Source organism: Oxyura jamaicensis, chromosome 4 (assembly GCF_011077185.1).
Source record: "Oxyura jamaicensis isolate SHBP4307 breed ruddy duck chromosome 4, BPBGC_Ojam_1.0, whole genome shotgun sequence".
NCBI lineage: Eukaryota > Metazoa > Chordata > Aves > Anseriformes > Anatidae > Oxyura > Oxyura jamaicensis.
This window is the reverse complement of record NC_048896.1, coordinates 29,501,181-29,515,578: the sequence shown is the minus strand read 5'-3', so window position 1 is coordinate 29,515,578 and position 14,398 is coordinate 29,501,181. Positions and strand designations below refer to the sequence as shown.

Sequence of the window (14,398 nt, the reverse complement as noted above, 5' to 3'; positions counted from 1 at the left end):
TTTAAAGACAAAAATGCAGAATGAAAATAAAAAAAAAAGAAATGACATCCTGGGGGACGAGGGGAGGGGGCAGATGAGAAATGCCTTGAGCAAAAATCAGGTAGTCTTGGTCAAGCAGGTTATGGGAGGGATCTGCAAACCAGCTGGAAACAGTCTCTATTGAAACGGACCTGAATATCCAAAACAGAGAAGACTTACACAGAAGCAGAGTTATAATGGGAGAAACTGATTAAAAGGAATTAAGTCATTCTTTTCTTTTTTTTCCTCTGAAAAATTTATCTAATTTTCAGTTTTTTTTTTTTTTTTTTAATAGTCCACATAAAGCAGCTTTCAGAGATGTGCTCTATCTAACAGGGTCACCATGAGTAATAGTTTTGTCATACTTGAGATATACATTTCAGGACAGCTGTAGTAATGCATTATTATAAATTGGAACGATGCCATGTAAAAACTTTGAAGCAGGCAGATGTGAAACCAACCAGAGAAATGTATTCACAACCAGTAGTAATTAGAAATTATTATTTTATAAGCTCTCCCTAGTCCTGTCTAAGACCTAAATTTGGATTTTGCCAACGTATCCTAGAAACGCTTCTCCCAACGAAATGTCTAGTTGTCTGCTGATTCATAATGTCACGGTGGCCTGACCTACAACCTGCCGCTGAATTCTTGGCTGTGATGTTGTGCTTTAAGAGAATTCCATCCTTTAACAGTTTATGATTTTTTGTCCTTAAAGTTTCATTTAATAGGCCCTTCCTTTCCTGGTTTTCATCCTGACAGAGTTCATCTACTTTTTCTCTGTATCATTCATTACTTGACACCCTTTTTGCTCTTCATTCATCTTCCCCAATTAGATGAAGGCCTGTCCTTCTCATCTCTATTTCTACGGCTGGAAGTTTTGTAGATTCTGACTGTGTAAGTGAGCCTAATGGGTTGGGAGTGTTCCCAGTGAATATTTATGACCTTGTGACAGCTGTCTCTGTAAGACAGTGACAGTTTCCTCAAAAAATGGAGAGAGCAATACGTGACAGGTTTTCTGTTTCACTCGGGCTTCTAGTATAATTTTTGCCCATTCATCCTCCCTAGTCTTTCTTCTGTTGGTTATGCAAAGCTTTGATTTGATTCTATTAGGTTGTATCTATAATACTCTTAGTTTGTTTACTTTTATGTGATTCATAGCGATGGGCTGCCTTGGTTGTGGCAATAAAAATACCCCAATGCCCACAATTAATTGTGGTCTCTGAATAGAAGAAATAACTGGTATTTGCAGACAGAAGTTGAGCAGTGTTATTATTGCAAGAAGCGGGAGGTGGAAGGGGCTATAAAGGTCCTTTCAAGTCAGTGAATTTATTCTCCCTTTATCATTAAAAGAAAAAAAAAAAGTCTGCTTATGTTGATTTGCCTAAAAGGTCTAATTTTATTAAGACCAGGTTTCTAATTTGCTAAATACGTCATGCATATAAGAAATAGCCTTTTCCTGGGGGAGTATGTCCTGTCTAAATGTACCAAACACACATGGGTTGAAAATAAGGTTGTACAGTTGTAGCTTTTTTTTTTTTTTTTTAATTATATTTTTAACATACCAAATTATTTCCTTTCTCCATTTATCCCGTGTTGTGTCCCAGTTGAAAGAATGTTTCCTAAAAAGCAGCTTGCAAGGAAACTTGTAACGGAGCGGTAGTTCATTGCAAATAATAGTGAATGTTGGCTAAATGAAGAAATCACAACCGTAATTGAACAGGCAGCTTATGGAACTAGACGCTTAGACGTGTGCCATATACTGTTAGCAAGTTTGTGGAGTAAACTGGGCTATGTAATTCAAAGGAGAACCCCCTCTCAGCTTTTTGTTGCTCCTTTACCCCCAGGAACTCATGCTTAGGAGACAGCGGGGGATTTCAGCACTTCTCTAAAGCAAATGGTTCCCCGAATTGCAGCTGTAAGGCGCCTGTGGAACTTGATCTAAAAACAGATTTGTACCTGCAATTAGTTGCACCCAGGGGTGGACTTCACAGCCTGCAGCAGAAAGGGAAAATTTATATTTGCGTCATGAATGTAATCAAAGTGTTGACCCAGTGCCACTAATAGCTGTGCCTTAGGTGCCACTAATAGCTGTGCCTGAGGTGCCACAATCTTGTGGCTCTGCTTTTTTAAGTAGTTAGGATAGCAACGTCTCCAGGCTGGGAAAAGGATTTTGTTCCTAGCTGGGTAATAGTGGAGAACAGAGCTGCTTCATTCATTTCTTTGTGTCTCGTAGACATCAGGTTTCTAGTATTTTTGGTAAATGCATGTAACTGCGTTGTTATTATAGGTCTTATTGTCTGTTGTGTCACGTCAGGTTTCCTTAGTACCTGTTTTTAACTGTGCTTTCTGTCTGAGATGAGAAAGAGAGCTATGCTTTTTCATTTAACTTGGTTCAAGGTTACTGGTTATGCTGGAAAAAGCCAGTTGGATGAGATTTAGACCATAAAATATCTTGATAGACAGCTGAGGGTTATTGGAGGAGGTGAGCTAACAAGGATAAAATTCTAAAAGCTATTAAAGAAATTGATTTTTTTCCTTTTTTTTTTTTTTTTTAAACGGGTGGGCGGGGAAATGATTCTTTAAGTTATTTTAATAATCTATGAAGTTTATCAATGAATGATACTAGAAAAAAGTGATAATCAGAACAGGATGTGCATAATTACTTTTTGTGACTATTTAAAAGTACAGGATTATTTCAAGGTGCTTTGAGACTCATCCTTCTGGGAAACATGGAAATGTTATGCATGCAGCCTTCCTGAAGGAATTTAATAACGGTGCCCCCCCAACGCCCAATGCTTGGCTGAAAAATTGAGATTTTGCTGACCTTAGGAAATGCTTGGTTTCTGTTTCAAAAGCACTTCCTTAGATTTCTGTGTTTTTGACTGAACTGGTTCATTGCTATCATGAATCATGTTTGATATCTAATGTGCCTTTCTTATGGGAAGACCAACATTTAACTTAATTCTATTTGAAGAAAACAATCAAGGAGGAAATCTTCCAAGGATTGATTCAATCCATTACCAAGTGAAAAGGCTACAGTTTTTAAATGCCATCATAGTGGGTTTTCCAAGGAATTTGGTGCCAAATTTTCTTCAAAATACAGTCGGTGCAAGGCTTTTAACTTATTTCAAATCTTGAGGAAACCCAAAGGCTAATCCCATTTTAATGCACTAAATAAGTTTTACACAAAGAGGAGGATCTTTTACATGCAGAATTCAGAAATACTCTCTTATATAAGTTTTATTGTTTGCAAGTCCTTATCTTTTACACCGCAGTTATTAGCATGTTTCTCATTTGATGCCTATTACACTGACACAGTATAGTCTAACAGTGATATAGTCCAAAGCCTTTATTCATTTCAGTCATGTTGGATTTCCCTAGTTTTGAGCATGCACAAGTGAAGAAGGTATCTGACAGTCCTACAACAAACTCAGCTAATACTCTGCAGTGTGGTGATGCAATGTGCCTCATCATTTGTCAGGTTGCCAGGTGGCTGCTTAACCCTGGTACGATGATGGTGAGCTATTGGAAAACAATCTTATTTTCATGAAGCTGAGCTGAAGGGGGAGGGGGGGGGGTGTCTTTTGCAGATTATAAATAGTGCAAGAGCCGTTGCTGGTGTGTGGAAGTCACTCTGCTGCTGCATTTTGAGGAGCTGTGAAATTCAAGCTTCTGTATAGGGATGCTGTCTTCTTACACGGACTTCTGAACAGGGACTGATTTCATGTTGTAGTGAGCACAAAATGTCCATGTAGAGAAAACAGTCTTAAGAATTTCATCTTCTGCTATCTTTTTCTATTTACTGATTATTTCCTGACCAGAGGCTTTACAGGTTTTTATAAAATGTTATTTTACACTCTAAATTCCTAGTGAATCTTAGAACTGTTCTGCTGTAAAAATTTATGTGATAATTACTAATATGGTAAGTACAGTACAAAATATCAAGATGTGTGTGATGTGAAGAAACTGGCTAGCTTATAGCATAAGGGAGAGGGGGCAGGCTGGTAAATCTTACTTTACTACAATCCTGAGAATGAATTTCAGTGGCTGTTTTTAACCAGGAGAATGACAAATCTGACCATTTTTTAAAAATTAAAGTTTGTATCGATCTCTTCTGACTGTCTTAAAAACACAGTTTTTCAGTGAGATGCTATGCTTGTTTAGTCTAAAAATGTTCTTGGGAAGGATGACTTCATAACATATATTGGACAGCACCTGTAACTTTTGTCCTGCTTGTTGTTGATTCCGTGGGCAAATGATGAGAAGTCGTGCTCACCAAAGGTAAAACAGCTGGGCAGGGAAGCTCGCCACTCCGAAGTGACTCCTGAAACTTAAAGAATGGGTCTTCTCAGGTTGGCTTTCATCCCAGTGCTTAAGTATTGGTGGTTTTTGTAGTATCCTCACATTGCACAGGAGTTCACAATAAAAAGTTACTTTCATGTGGTATTGAGGAGTGTTCAGTTTTTCATTGAATCTTGAAGGAACAAATAAATGTAATAGCACATTAAGTTTAACCTCATCTTTGAAAGCAAAGCATCCAGATAGACATCAGATAAACATTGCCAAGAGAGATTTAATTATTCTTTTAGGAAGCTGATAATGGGTATGCAAACAAATACGTGATTTAAGTCTGCAGTAGAGTTATACTAATTGGAGATAATTATGTATAGTTAATGTATATAATATGCAGAAATATCTAGAGAGAGTCACAGAGATTTATCTGACTGTGTATGTTGAAAGGTGCTTTTACTTGAGGAAGTAATTTTAGTGTCCTCTGTCCTCCTGCCCACACCCAAATTACCACTACTATACCCCTGATTTCATGGGATAGTAACAGGCGAAACTCTTGGTTACTTGATCAATGAGCAAGCGTAAAAAACTGCCTAGTTCTTACTTTAGTACGCCTCTTTGAATAATGTTGATAAGCTTCTTAGTGACCATCAGACCATTTGAACAGAACCTCGAGAAATGAATTTTCTGAATCTGAGTCCCCTAAAATTTGAAACGAAAAAACTCTATTATTGTGATAGACAACTCCAATGTAATCTGGCAGTGTCCATCTAAGTGTAACAACTAACTACAGGATTTTGTAAGCATCATAATAATAAATTAAATTTGATTAGAAATGAGTACCCTTTATTTGGTTATCTGGCTTAGCTTTTGGTATACATCTGTTAGGTGAAACTAAATGTCATGCTTTTTGACTTCTCTTTTAAAATACTTTGGAGTTCTCTTTATCTGGAGGAGATAAAGAGGGACAGAGAAGAAAAGACTAGTGTATGTTTGCATGTGTAGGAGAAAGCTGTAGCATGTGTTTCTAAACTTAATTATCTTTATTTAATCAAAAATGTATTCCTTGGTTGTTAAAGCAACGTCTTCTGATTACATTAGGCTTCTCAGGCATGTAGAGTTTCAGCCAGGGAATGTGCTTTGTTCTGAACTCAGTCAGCAACCCTTAGAAAAAATGTTTAATTAACTTTTTGCCAAAGTCAATATAGTCTGTTATACTCAGAAGGCTGGATGAGCTCCCTCTGGTGGCTCATTTACATTGAAGTTCTTCTCTTTGCTTTACTTACATATCTGTTTACTCAGGCAAACACGGCTGCTGACCCCGTGTATCAGTCAGGCATCAGTTCCTTGTGGGCTTACTTTTTAATTGAAAAACATCAATAATTTTCTTAAATAATGAAACACCCGCATTTAAATTCACAGCAGTTTCAATTTGTTAGCAAAAGAATTAAAGAGATACTGGGTAACAAAGTAAGTAAATAAAACTGAATTTACTTCCTTCTAACTAGAAATTGCACTATAGGTGGCAATAATTTAGGATTGGTACCCACTTACAGTGGCTCAGATTTTAGTCTTAAATTTGTGAAATATTTCAATATTAAACAGGTATTCAAGAACGTGAAGTCTGTTTTTTCAAAATGATTTAATCCTATGTCTGAATCACAATTTAAGGTAAAATGAATCTCAGTATTAGAATTCATTTAATCTGTTTCATAGCATTATGAGGAAGCATAATACATCTCACTTGCGTATGGTCTTCTTAAAATTATAAGGCTAGGAGATTTTGTGGGTCAAAACCACCACTGAGTTGAAAGGGAATTTGCTACCTCTGTAATGTAAATCTCCACAGATCTTTTCAAACTCCTTGCTGTTCTAATTTAACGGTATCTTTATCATCTTGGCAATGAACCATCCTCTGTCTGAAGCAGTAGGAGAAGGTTCATAGCCAAACAACATGCAGACTGGACGTAAGACTAAAAACTTCCTCAGTATAGAAGGTTTCTTTTATCGAACTATTTTCAATAAAAGCTGGTTATGGAATAGAATATATATTTATATATATAAACAACAGAGTAATTGTAGTTCTTGGAATATGAGTATTTAGCCAGAGATAAAACTCTAGCCAGGCATTTCTGAAGGAGGGGAGGAGGAAGGGGTCACTGTAAATGCGAATAGGAGGGAAATGGTGGTGTTTTAAGTTTTCAAGGCAGAGGTATAAAGGAAAAAATGCAGTATAATAAGCAATAGGCACCTGTAGGAAGTTGATAAAAATGTATTATAAAAAGTGTTTTGAATGAATATTCATGTGAATTTTTAATCAGTATCTCATATTTTTTCAAGTCCCTTGAGCATTCCAGCACCTGAGGTTCACAAAGCAGCTAATGCTCAGCAAACATGAAAGATGTTATCTGAAAGTAAACTTCTGATATTCACACAGATGGACCTGGTTGTGAGGTTTTATTTTCGATCACAAATTGTGCATGTCTTCATTCTTTGTCAAATGATGATAGAGTGTACGATTCATGTTGTATTCTCAAGTATACTGCGCACCTGAATGTGCATAAAGCAAACAGACAAAAACACCACCACCAAAAAGGCACCCTTGGTCATACTGTTTAATTATATGTAGCCAGTAACAGCAGCAGGTGGGCTAGCAAATAACTCCCTGTTGTGCAGGTTTATTTTTTTTGAGAAGTTTCCTGCTGTCTGAATTCAGCATATCCTTTATACTGGCGGTCAGCTCTGGGAGAAGTGAAAAGACTAATGTTTGAGATAATTACTGGTGTAACTTGTTCCAAACTAAGAAGAATTGGAAATAGCCTGCTTGGTGCATGCTGGCACCACGTGTATGCTTTTGCAGCTGATGGTAATTAGCGTCTTGTAGTTATCCTTTGACTAGGATATACACGGGTCCTTCTTATCCATCTGTACTAATGGCTGCTACCAGCCTTTCCTTTGCTGGTCTGCGTGAGCCATGACCTTGTTCCTTGCACGACTGAACTTCATCTTGTTCCTGATGCTCACTTCTAGAAGACTTTCAAGGTCTTCTGTATAGTGCCTCTGTGTCAGCTGACAGCTTTGAATCTTGGCCCAGAACTTAAATCCAGTCTTGTAGAGTAACACCGTTATTCTTTAAGATCGCTGGATTCAGGTTTGCAGCATTTAACCTAAGACTAAGCAGATGGATTCCACTTCTTGCTGCGTTTTGATGTTTGTCATAAAGATTGTTAACCACTTTCTGTAGACAGCTGAGTTAAAACACCTTTTACATGTATGTCATTAAGAAGTGACCTAATAAAGAATGAAAAATAATGCTGTAGGTGGCAATGTGTATGTTTATCCTCTATCTTTAGTACTTTTAGTAAATTATTTTTTTCTGTTGTAAGCGTAACCCAGTAACTCGGTAGGCATTTGCGGGACACCTGGACTCGCGTGAGATCAGAAGCAGTATGTGGACAGCAGTGTTTTAATTTTTGATGCTTTGTTTTGTTACAGTATTTTTACAGAGCATTTTGGAGAAAGGAGCATCCCAATAACTTATGGCTGCTGTGTTTTTGTACACTCTTTCAAATCTTACTATTTATATGCATATTGCATTCATTACATATTAATGATGGACTGATGTTAGCTGCAAACCTTTCTGGGTTGGGGCCTGGAGATTTGTTGAATGGTGTTCTTGTACTGTGTTGTCTGAAGTTGTACATTGTTTTCCAAAAACACTCTGCATATTTACAGAAAAAAATGTAAAAGATGGATATATTTGCAGACAGGAGCCTTGACTAATAGAAATTAAAGGCAAGCATCTGTAATGAGTTGTTCACTGCTAAGCAAAGCAGAGGAGATGGGACAGTTTCAGGCTGCTCCTCTTGACACCCACGTTTGGAATCACGTATTTGCTGCACTTATGATCGAGAACATTTGGTAGGCAGTACCTGTAGTAGTCTGTCACTTGAGGGAGGCTGATGTGCTGAAGATCTGTTATTTGAAGTGAATGTCATTTGAAGGTGTCTGCCTATAGCATAGCAATGGTAGGCGACAAAGGCAGTAGTGACTCTCAATGCAGCTTTGGTCCTTAATTTCACTGTCTGTTTACTGCCTCTCAGTTAGTGCTTACTATCATATAGACTTTTATTTCCCGTGGACTAGTCCCAAATATAATCCAAACCATTCCTGGCCTTAATTACCAAAATAAAATAGAATTAATGAATTTATGCACCTCCTAAAAACAAAAACAAATAAACAAATAAAAAAGCACCCCTGCAGGAGGTCATAATTTCAATCTTTATGAAAGCCATGGGGCAGTCGCTGTCTCTTTGGTACCAGCACTCAACAAAATTCACAAATTTTGTGAATGCATTTGTATTCCTGTTCTCAAACTAATCTACAGGAAACTGTGCTGTTACAGTGGTTCTTGTTTCATTGCTGGAAATCTAACATCTGATATATTTTTCCATGGCAGCAGTCTGCAGGTTTATTTGATGCAACAGGCACATTTTAATAATGCACTCTCTTTTCAGCTATTAGGTTCTAATTTTTAATTTGCATTTAAAAATTTGCTTCCATGTTTGCACTGACTTGTTTTTCAGTTTCTTTACAGAGGATAAAGACTTGTGCTTAGTAATGCTGCTAGTGAAATGTTGTGAAGGAATGTGCAGTATCATATGAGTAGCAAGATAGAAAAAATATCCCAAGCCGTTCATTCATTTAAATTTTTAATGGATTGCTTCTTTAATACTTGTAATGCACTTTTATTCATAATATGTTAAGTGTTACTTCTCAGAACTTCATTCAATAATCAACCTAAAGGTGGGCAAAGGGAAAGGCTGGAAAAAAGTCCTAAGAATCTAGTAACATGATGGCTACATTCGAGTCTATATATGTCAGTTCTACATAGTGACTTCTGATAAGACATCTCACAGCCATTTGATGTTCTGACTTGCAAAGAAAATTAATTCTGTTCACCTCGTTGAAACAACTTTTTAAATTTTGCTTTTTATGAGACTTTACTTGCACCAGAATTCTGCTTATAGTGCTTCCACTGCTGAGGTTCCTCTGTTGGACACCAGCACATGGTGCAGAACAATGTTTAAGACATACTGGTCCAAAAAGCAGAGAATAACAGGTTTTCCCATTCAGAGGAAAAGATTTCTGTAATCCAGTGCATATTGCTTTGAAATATTTGGACATTTAAAAATAATTACACCCCTCAATTGTATTTGCCTAAAGATATCTTTCCTATTTGTCCTAATTCTAGGATTAACTTTGCACTGCAGTAGGTTTTAACTTCTACTTTCTTTCTTTTGAACTGAGAAGGATGAGAGAAGATCTAAGGGAATTTTTCATTTATCTAAAAATTTCATTTTGTTCTGGTGTCACGTAACTTGAGGGTACTGTGAAGCCCAAGGGATTGGTTACATCAGTCTTGTTCGGCATGCTTTAGATAACTGCTACCTGCATTCTTAATTTAGGTTGACAGAAACATTTGCTAGTGACAGAACTTCATCCCAGTTGATCATTATCTAGTATAGGTATCCACTTCCACAGCTGCTGTGATGATCACGCTTGCTTCTCTGTACCTAAGATGCAAATGTGGGACAGGCTGAAAGGCACAACAGGTAGCCTGCATAAAATTCGCTAATGTAGGTGAGCTTTGTGTTTTCATTTCTTTTTCCTCTCAAAACTTAATGTAAGAGAGTAACTGCTATTATAAGGGAAAGAAAACCACCCTAACTATTTGTGAGTGAGTGATCTTTTCTGACTTTTCCTTCCTAGTGTAACATTGTAAATTTCATACTGATTGTATATGTGGAGATTGCTTTATTCTGAAATTTCTGAAGAAAAGTGTTATTGGGGATATTTATATATATGTGTGTGCATGTGTGTGTTAATAAATACAGGTGCACGAATACAAACTTGGTATATAACCATAATTTATAGCTGTGTGCTGATACACTCAATAGGCTGACATCAAATTTCATTTAAAACTGTAGGCAGGATTCTTTTCTTTAGGACCTGTCTGTAAATTCTTCCTAAATGTGCCTCCTGATAATACCCTTTTTTATTATTAATTGTCTGTAGTTATGTGCTTGACCCTTTTGTAATTTTGTCATCTCTGCGGGTCAGAGGTGAGAGTCTCAGTTGCTTTGATGCACTTGTTAGTATCAGAGCAAAATGGAGTGGTTCCTTTTCAGAAATTTTGTTTTACGGATGGCTTTGTACTTTATACAAGAGTACATCTAGGAGTGCTGTGCATCGAAGTGCAGTAATGGAACATCATCCAGACCAGCCTCTTTTGATAAAACCACACTATTTTGTTGTCTTCTTGAATAAAGTTGCTATGAGATCAGGCGAACTTGATGATCCTTATGGGTCCCTTCCAACTCGGAATATTCTATGATTCTATGATTCTATTCTTTGGAAGTTTCTCAGTAATAAAGTGATGGTAATACAGTTGCCGAAGGCAATATATATTAAAGTTACCCTTGAGGACACTGGAGGGATAGAGTAGAGGTCAGGTGAGACGTCTGGAGTGTATAGGAAACATGGTAATAGGTGTGGAAACATTTATGAGGGTATATGATCTCACCAGTTCCATAGTGTGTGTAAGGAGTAGAGGGAGTGCAGTATATGCAGGGTGTGTAACTTTTCTGCAATATTTCTGAAGGCAGTGAAACACATTCCTAGATGCCAGATCAATAGGCTCTAAGTCTACCCTACCAACATCTAAGCACTTAATGTCTACAAATGCTTATTTTTTCAAAATTCATCATAGATTTTGGCTTAAAGACCATATAGAGGATTGATGGCTCCAGTACATCTTATGTAAAGATGATTTTATGCTGAGTAAAAAATGAATTACCTGTTGCTGATAGTGTTTTTATGCGGGGTTGTACCTTGAACTCTAACTGTTCAGATTCACTTCACTGCAGTGGGCTTGTGTGAATGAATATGGGTGACTGAAAGCTGAGTGGGGTCCTTGGGCTTCTCCGAATCAGGATTAGTAGTGTTTTAAAGTGTAGGTGAAAAGGGGGGGACTTCTCTATGGGGGTTACTTGCTTCGGGAGCTCTTGAGTGTGGATTGATTTTTGTGTGATTTAAGTCCATTACTAACAGCTCGCCCGAAACCTAGCTGTCTTCTCTGACACGTCACCTTCACCTGCTTCACATCACCGTTTCTCTTGTTACTGGCACCCTTCAAGGCGAAGCACCAGCTAGCTGCTTGGTGCTGCAGCTGCAGGCCTCACGCAGGCCGCCATTACGCGGTGCTTCAGGTGAGCCTTCAGGCTTGCACCTTTTCATCCTCTACTCGCTCTTTTGTAGCAGGGCTGTGCTCGGCTCCAGGTGGTCAAGCTCTGAGATGGGGTAGGAAGTGACTGAGGGGAACACAGAAGGCTGCAAGCCATCCTCTAACTGTTAGGAAGCACTTTGGGACTCCAAAAATACATTGTGGATTGAAATTAATTGTTTTGTCTCTTCTCCATGATGCATTCTGATACAGCACTGCTGTTAGGAGAGGATAGGTATATTAACATCAGATGCCAAAGCTTTACATTTTCTAATTCTATATATCATACCGGAAAAAGCAGAGAGGGAACACAAAACTAGAGTGTGAGTCAGAAAAATGATCCCAGCCCCAGCTCTGCCACTGACTCCCATGGTGTGCTTTTGGATATGTCCTGTAGCCTCCAACAGCTTGCTTAATTTTGAAGCAGTGGTACTCACCACATTTCTGCACGCAGTGTTTGGCAGCTTGGTTGTTTTGGGCTTGGTTTAGCACTCTGGCTGGGAGTCTTCTGGGTGGGAAGTAAATTATTCAGCGTATGTACCGTGTGGGCAATGTCATGTTAATCTGAAATCTTGACATGGGGAAGAAATGTAACTAGTAAATCAATTAAGCAGAACGCAAACATGGACTTGCTGAATGGTAACGTTTATCCCTTGCTCTGGATCAGATTTTTTGTTCCGTAGTTGTTAACAGCATTGATAAGTTCATTGTGGGGAAAAGGGGCCACAAGATTTAGTCATTTTAAAGAGAACTAATCACATCACACCCTATAAGGTCTTTATTTTGGCTAATTCAGAAAGACATGGATGGGATTAAAGAGATTACTGGTTAAGCTAGAAATCTCTGACTTGAATCTCAAGTTCAGGTGATTTAAAATGCAGAATTATTGCCACAGTATCAAAAAGGAGCTTGACTTTAAAAAACTTAATTAGACATGTAAGACACTACCAGAAAGGTCATTTTAATACCTCAAAACAACTAGTTTTCTACCAATGCTTTTAACAAAGAGGTAGGTGATTAGCATGATGAAGCAGGGCCAGATTTAGGAATTCTTTTCTCACAGGAAAGTAAAGAGTTTATTTGTAGCTTTAAAACTTTCTCTTAAGCTAAAAAGGAATTTTATTTACGTTATAGTACAGTGTAAGGTTAACAGTTAAACTTTACCAGTCTGGTATACGACATCTCTTGTCTTTGCATACTGTCAAAATATGTCATTGTATTGCACCTGTTTTCATAAGCAAGAGCTTGCTTGCCTTTTTCCTTCATTTATGTTTAAAATTCAGAAAGATCTTCCTGTGTACATTAAAAGCTGTGTAAACACACATTCAATCTAACTTGGGAATATCAGAGAGTAAGGATGGAATAAGCATGTAAAATATAACTAAAAATCTGTAAAGGAACAGTGTAAATGGCAATAGACTTCATTTTCTTCTTTGTAAATAGTTTTCATTAGTACAGGTATGATGTGCAGTACATGCACACATCTTGCAGCATCTGTAAACTCTCCTACAGGTTACAGTGCTGTGTTAATGCATTTGATAAACCCTTGTGCTAGAGTACATTAATATACCTTAGTTTAACGTGGTGATATAAAACTGGGATGGCAGAGTAAACCAGCTCCCACCTTCCCTCAGTTTTGTCTCTTGTAAGCTCTGTTAACTTGGACTGAGAAATAGTAACTAAAATAGTGGAGTGGTGAATCAACAGTGTGATAAATCCTCCCCATGTTTTGTAGGAGAATCCAGGCTGTATGCAATGCAATCATTTCTTGATAGCACTCAAAACACAATTGTATAATACATACAATACAATAGAAATAAAGATGGTTTATTCCAAGGCCAGGGTAATACTTTTTTTTTTTTTTTTTAATTCTTTTTAAGTTGACAACATATTAAGACATTGTTGATATTTGCTCTGATTTTTTTCCTGTTTTCATTCACGTATTATTTATACAGTGCTAACAATTTGATTTCTGATCTAAATATTTCTTTTTCTAAAATCAAAACCTGTTTTGCATGCATTCTTAATATTTATCAAGACTAGTAAATATTTTTAAGAGGTGTAAATGTTACAGAAGTTTTCTTTCTTCGTACCCATTTTTGTAATACGGCACCTTGGATATTCTCCTATTGTTTTGCATTTTGGGAGCAGGGGAGGGGGTGAGAGATTTTCTGTGTTTTCTTTTTTACAACTGAGAGATCAGGAGCTGCTGGGAGGGGAAAGCTCACGTAACTGACTTGTGCAGGGCGTGTAACTACTGTAAAGACACGTGTGCCTGCCTTTGACGTCCCCTGCTGAGCTGCTACTGGGGATGTCTCAGGAGAAGGAGAGCACAGCAAAGGGTTAACTTCCTACTGTCAGCCTCGGGAAGGCACATTTGCAATCGCTTCCAGTCTTGTCTTCATTTTTACACCTCATTCGCTCACCGCTGCTCTTCACTTCCAGGCAGATCCTTTGACCTAAGCAGATTATTGTAGACGCATGAAGGACACAGCAAGCTATCCGTGCTTTTAAAGGAGGAGATTTTGGCTCCAAAATAGGACACTAAGCTTTTCAGCCTTATGCTGCTTTACCTAGTCAGCATGATGCGGTGTCTCTGGGTGCTTAGTGGACTCCCTTGGAATCGGATGGGAAACAAAAGCAGAAGTGGCAGCCGCTGCAAATGTGGGAGCCTGTGCCATTAAAGGGAAGCGATCGCTAATAAGGGCCTGCGAGACCCAGGTTTCCTTGGTTTCCATGACAGTTATTAGGTAACACAGAAATTGAATTGTCTCCCACAATGCTCTCGAGGGCTAAGGGGGAAAG

General features: G+C 37.9%; 1 protein-coding gene across 8 annotated transcripts in view; it reads left to right on the top strand.

Annotated features, from left to right (window-relative positions):
• MARCHF1 (membrane associated ring-CH-type finger 1) overlaps positions 1-14,398 on the top strand; it is a 233,147-nt gene that overhangs the window by 83,031 nt on the left and 135,718 nt on the right. The window contains exon 1 of one of the 8 annotated variants that reach the window (XM_035325497.1): positions 13,911-14,343. The exons of the other annotated variants lie outside the window; for them this stretch is intronic. The gene's annotated coding sequence lies outside the window, so the exon portion shown is untranslated. Of the gene's footprint in view, positions 1-13,910; positions 14,344-14,398 lie in introns of those variants that run through there. 8 annotated transcript variants of the gene reach the window in all.